This window comes from Mauremys mutica, chromosome 9 (assembly GCF_020497125.1).
Source record: "Mauremys mutica isolate MM-2020 ecotype Southern chromosome 9, ASM2049712v1, whole genome shotgun sequence".
Taxonomy (NCBI): Eukaryota; Metazoa; Chordata; order Testudines; family Geoemydidae; genus Mauremys; species Mauremys mutica.
In genome coordinates this window covers 98,898,366-98,904,365 of record NC_059080.1, presented here as the reverse complement: position 1 = coordinate 98,904,365, position 6,000 = coordinate 98,898,366, and positions in this window count along the sequence as shown.

Below are 6,000 nucleotides of genomic sequence, written 5' to 3'. Positions count from 1 at the left end.
CCCAGGACCAGATGGGATTCACCCAAGAGTTCTGAAGGCACTCAAATACGAAATTCCAAAACTACTAACTGTGGTATGTAACCTACTGCTTAAATGAACCTCTGTACCAGAAGACTGGAGGGTAGCTAATGTAACGCTCATATTTTTAAAAGGCTCCAGAGGTGATCCTGGCAATTACAGGCCAATAAGAAAAACTTCAGTACCAGGCAAATTGATTAAAACTATAGTAAAGAACAGAATGATCAGACACATAGATGAACATGATATACTGGGGAAGACTCAACACAGCTTTTGTAAAGGGAAATCATGCCTCACTACTCTATTAGAATTCTTTGAGGGGTCAACAAACATGGACAAGGGGGATCCAGTGGATGTAGTGTATTTAGATGTTCAGAAAACCTTTGACAAGGTCCCTTACCAAAGGCTGTTAAGAAAAGTAGGCCATCATGGGATAAAAGGGAAGGTCCTCTCATGGATTAAAGTTAAAAGATAGGGGGGGAAAAGTAAGACTACATAGATTTCACAATGGAGAGAGGTAAATAGTAGGGTTCCCCAGGGATCTGTACTGGGACCAGGGCTGTTGAACATATTCATAAGAAAGGGGTAAACACTGAGGTGGAAACATTTGCAGACAATACAAAATTACTCAAAATAGTTAAGTCTAAAACTGACTGCAAAGAGTTACAAAGGGATCTCACAAAACTGGGTGATGGGGCAACAACATGGCAGATGAAATTCAGTCCTGATAAATGCAAAGTAATGCACATTGGAAAACATAATCCCAACGGTACATGCAAAATGATGGGGTTTAAATTAGCTGTTATCACTCAAGAAAGAGATCTTGGAGTCACTGTGGATCATTCTCTGAAAATATCTGCTCAGTGCGCAGTGGTAGGCAAAAATGTTAAGAGAATGTTAGGAACCATTAGGAAAGGAATGATAAGCTAGAAAATATCATGGTGCCACTGTATAAATCCATGGTACACCCACACCTTGAATATTGGGAGCAGTTCTGGTCACCCCATTTCAAACAAGATAAACTAGAATTGGAAACAGTATAGAGAAGGGCAAGAAAGATGATTAGGGTATGGAACAGCTTCATAGGAGAGATTAAAAAGACTGGGACTCTTTATCTTAAGAAAGAGACGACTAATGGGGGATATGATAGAGGTCTCTGAAATCAGGTATGGTGTGGAGGAAGTGAATAGAGAAGAGTTATTTACCCCCTTCATAGAACACAAGAAGATGGGGTCACCCAATGAAATGAATAGGCCACAGGTTTAAAACAAACGTAAGGACGTACTTCATCACACAACGCACAGTCAGCCTGTGGAACTCATTGCCAGGGGATGCTGTGAAGGCCAAAAGTATAACTAGATCCAAAAAAGAACTAGACAGGTTCATGGAGGACAGGTCCATCGATGTCTATTAGCCAAGATGGTCAGGAACCACCCCCATGGTCTGGGTGTCCTTAAGCCTCTGACTGCCAGAAGCTGGAACTGGACGGCAGGAGATGGATCACTCAATAAATTGCCCTGTTCTATTCATTCCCTCTGGGGCACCTGGCACAGGCCATTGTCAGAAGACGGGATACTGGGCTAGATGGACCATTGGTCTGACCCCGTCTGACCATTCTTATGTGGACAAGAATGATGGTAAGTGCCATAAATAATAGTCAGAGTGGTAAATGGCAGGTCTACATCTTCCCCCATAATCATCTGAAGTGCGGTGGGCTGAAGGGTCCTGGAAAGCAGCCATGGCTGAAAGGGACCCATGGGTGACCCTGGACAGCAAATGCAACGTGCGTCTGCAGTGGGAGGAGGCGGCTGCGCCGAGGCATCACGTCATGGAAGAGGCAGGCGATGGAGCTCTCTCTCGGCATAACACTGTTGCCAGTCGGATTGCACCTAGCACATGGTATGCAGCAGGGAGAAAAGCTGGGGCAAACTGCCACCAGAGAAGCCATTTGCACAAGTTTTATGGTGTTACAACCCCCAGGATCTATGCTGCATATTCTTCAGCGCCATCTACTGGCACTTTATCTACTAACTACCTATCTCCAGAGAGAGCGAGAGCACCACTGCACCAGGCACCTCCTCAGCAGAGGGATATTGACAAACCCGAGGGGCTTATTAAGAGAAGAATGACAGTAACGAACAAGGAGCTGGAGAGACTGAATTATGAGAGGAGACTAAGGATTTTCAAAGAAGTCTAAAGGAGCTAAGCGCCCAGCTGCCGCTCAATTTCAAACACCCTCCTTTGAATCCCCAATCCTGCAAAGGCTTATGCACATTCTTAATTTTAAGCATGCAGGTAAATATTTGCAGGACCAGGGCCTAACAGAGCTTGGCGAGGACATGATAATACTCTGCAAGTATTCAAAGCATGTTAACAGCAAGGAAGGGGATGAATTATTTTGGGTGTAGAAGTATAACCACAAGTGGTGGGAAGAAATGTGGCCGTTAAAAAAGCAAATGCGGTCTTGGGATGCATTAGGCGAGGTATTTCTAGTAGGGATAAGGAGGTGCTAGTCCCGTTATATAAGGCGTTGGTGAGACCTCATCTGGAGTATTGTGTGCAGTTTTGGTCTCCCATGTTTAAGAAGGATGAATTCAAACTGGAACAGGTACAAAGAAGGGCCACTAGAATGATCCGAGGAATGGAAGGCCTGTCGTATGAAAGGAGACTTGAGGAGCTCGGTTTGTTTTCCCTAACCAAAAGAAGGATAAGAGGAGATATGATTGCACTCTTTAAATATATCAGAGGGATAAATACCAGGGAAGGAGAGGAATTATTTCAGCTCAGTGCTAATGTGGACACGAGGGCAAACGGATATAAATTGTCAGTCAGGAAATTTAGGCTTGAAATTAGACAAAGGTTTCTAACTATCAGGGGAGTGCAATACTGGAACAGCCTACCGAGGGAAACAGTGGGGGCGAAGGACCTCCATGACTTTAAGATTAAGCTAGATAAGTTTATGGAGGAGATGGTATGATAGGATACCGGGCTTAGTCAATAGGTTAAGTAAGTGCCACACTGGTAAATAGTACAATGGGTCAATGATATGATATTCTTAACCTTTTTCCAGAGGGTATGGCTGGAGAGTCTTGCCCGCATGCTCGGGGTTCAGCTGACCGCCATATTTGGGGTCGGGAAGGAATTTTCCTCCAGGGTAGATTGGCTGTGGCCCTGGAGGTTTTTCGCCTTCCTCCGAAGCATGGGGCAGGGGTCGCTTGCTAAAGGAGTGGGGGGATCGGCTTATGTGGCCTGCATCTTGCAGGAGGTCAGACTAGATGATCATAATGGTCCCTTCTGATCTTGAATTCTATGATTCTATGATTAAATCAAGAAGGGGAAAAATTTAGGCTGACTATTGGCTGCGGGCAGAGGCAACGCGAGGGGAGGGTGTCAGGCAGGGTCACATGCCCCCTTCCCAGATTTCTGCCAGGGTTTATATGCCCTGCCCTGAACCCTGCTGCATACCACCAGAACCTGTAAATGATGCCTCCCCACTATCAACAATCAGGCGTTGTCCCTGGCTGTGGGGAGAGAAGGGGCAGCTTCTTAAAATATTTGAAGCAGTGAAATGACATAAGCCATGTTAGTTAAAAACACACTGGGCCAAACAGTGGGTAAAAATGTGCCGGCCTCGAGAACAATCCTGCCCCCAGAGACTGGACTAGGAGCTGGATTCCCCTCTTCCATCCCTGCAGATCAGGAATATCTCCACTGAAATCATGCCAGCATAGAACAGGTGTGAGTAGAAGGAGAACCCAGCCCGCTCATTTCTGTTCATCTCTCACATCTTGGTAATTGCTGGAGCTGGCCAAACAGAACCAACAAACTGCCACAAATCTGAGTTTCCATTTGGTATTTGCTGTGGCCACCAGCAGGCTGCTTTTGCCTCTGCTTTGCACGGGCGTTCGTGTGGTTGAGTTTCACTGGTGGCAGCCTCTGCAAGGAGTGTGTTGCAAGATCACCAATGGGAGTGTTGTGTTTGCACAAAATGAATCTTACATGGGAGGGCCCAAGCATTCACCTGCTCTTCCAGTGAAGGGAAGCTGTCCAATCTGCATATTATAACTGTGCAAAATCCCATGTTTGGTGAGGAAAGCAGGCGAGAGTTCTCTGTTTGCTTGAAGCTACTGGGAGGTTTGGAATGCTAGAAATAGGGCCAGCAGAGATGAATTGATGGGCAGAGTGCAGGTGAGGCAGTCAAAGGCGCATGCTAAACTATTAATCATTATTCTTTGTATTGCTTTCTCGACACTGACCCGAAACACGATGATACAATCCCTGGCCTGAACAGCTTGTGCAGTTTATCAGCTGGATATCAACACCACGTGAGTGTGTGGTGTGTATTATTTATTATTCATTATTATTATTACTGGATGTTCTCCATCTGTCTATTAACAAGCGCTGCGTTGTGTTGATCACTAAACACGGACCCAGTGTGAGAAACCTTCCATGCTATATTTTCATGACCTCCGTCGCTGGAAAGGCTTTTCTCCCCAGCTTCAAGCACTTTCAAATGTTTCATCTGGAGCAGGTGGGGGGAAATGAAAAACTAGTTTTCTGAAAAATGTTGATTTTTTTTTTGGTTTTGGTCATTCAGAGGCTCCAAACTGAGCCAATTTTTTTGCAGTTTTTTTTAAATAAATGTTTGGGACCTATTGACGCTTATCAAAATCACTCATTTGTTGGAACTGCAGGTTTTGGGAGATGAAAAATGTCAATAATACAAATAGTAAACATCAGCCTTTATTTGCAGACAGCAAGAATTGGTGACAAAATCAACCATTTTTCATTCTTTTTAGAGAGTATTTTTCGTCACCGACAAACTTCTTCTTAAAAGTGGAATCAAATATTTACTCCATTTTAGGCAACAATATAAAAGGCAGATTAAATACTGAAAAGAAAAACACGTCTAATGTGGGAAGATGTGCTATATTGCAGCCTTAAAAAGTGATTGGACTGGAATATCTCTTCCTCAACACTGTCTTTCTCTCGTTGGCCTCCTCCCTCCACCAATCATATCTTCTAGTGGCCCTGCCTCCTGGTAGATGTCCTTCATGCACCACGTTCTTAATGTCCCACATGGAGCTCTGAAGACCATTCTCTTCTCCCTTAATGCTCTGTGCAGGCCCCTAGGAAGTCCCATGTCACAGCCCCAGCCATGGAAGAGTGGGTGGGACTCATATCAGCACTGCTCCTTTAACTTGGATGTGAATCACTTGGTGAGGTCCAGTTCGCTTTCAAGGTCTACTGCTGGCATTTAAAATATCTGCATTGGCCCCAGTGCCTCACACTTGGGTTTCTTATCGCTGTATATGATGCAGCCATCCACCAGAAGGCATATCGTACAGGAGTCCTCCAGCATGTCAGAGAAGCCAGACCACGCCCGGCAGAACCCGTATGCTAGGGTGATGTCAAGTGTGTTTGGTTATTCAGAAGTCTGAGTATGCTGGGGAGAGGTGAGACGTGCTGGTAGCACATCAAAAAAATATGTGTTTATTTGTGCATTTGGGGTTCTCGCTCATTTCTCGAGTGGTCCTCATGGCAATTCTGTAGGACTTTGTGGCCCTCAATTACTGAACTGCCTCCAGCCCCATGGCCTTCAGCCCTGAGTGCTGTCCTTGCATATGACCTTCTGCTCCAAACCTATGACCCCTTACTACTGGAGCTAACAGACATGTGTAGATAAATTAGGACATGTATCTTGCATTGGCTGCAGCCACTAGAGGGTGATGTAAAACACACATTTGAACACGTCTGGCACTCTGTCCAGTAGCGGGCAGTGCTCCTGCTCACACGCTCCCTACATTCATTGCAACCTGCAACACCGAGAGATACCCGGCGTAAGGTGTTGCAATGCTGATGGCTTTGGGATGACAGCATTGGACGGAGAGAGGTGGCTTCTATTTCTATCTCTGCCATACACTTCCTGTGTGACCGTGGGCAAGTCATTTAACCCCTTTGTGCCTCGGTTTCCCCATCTGC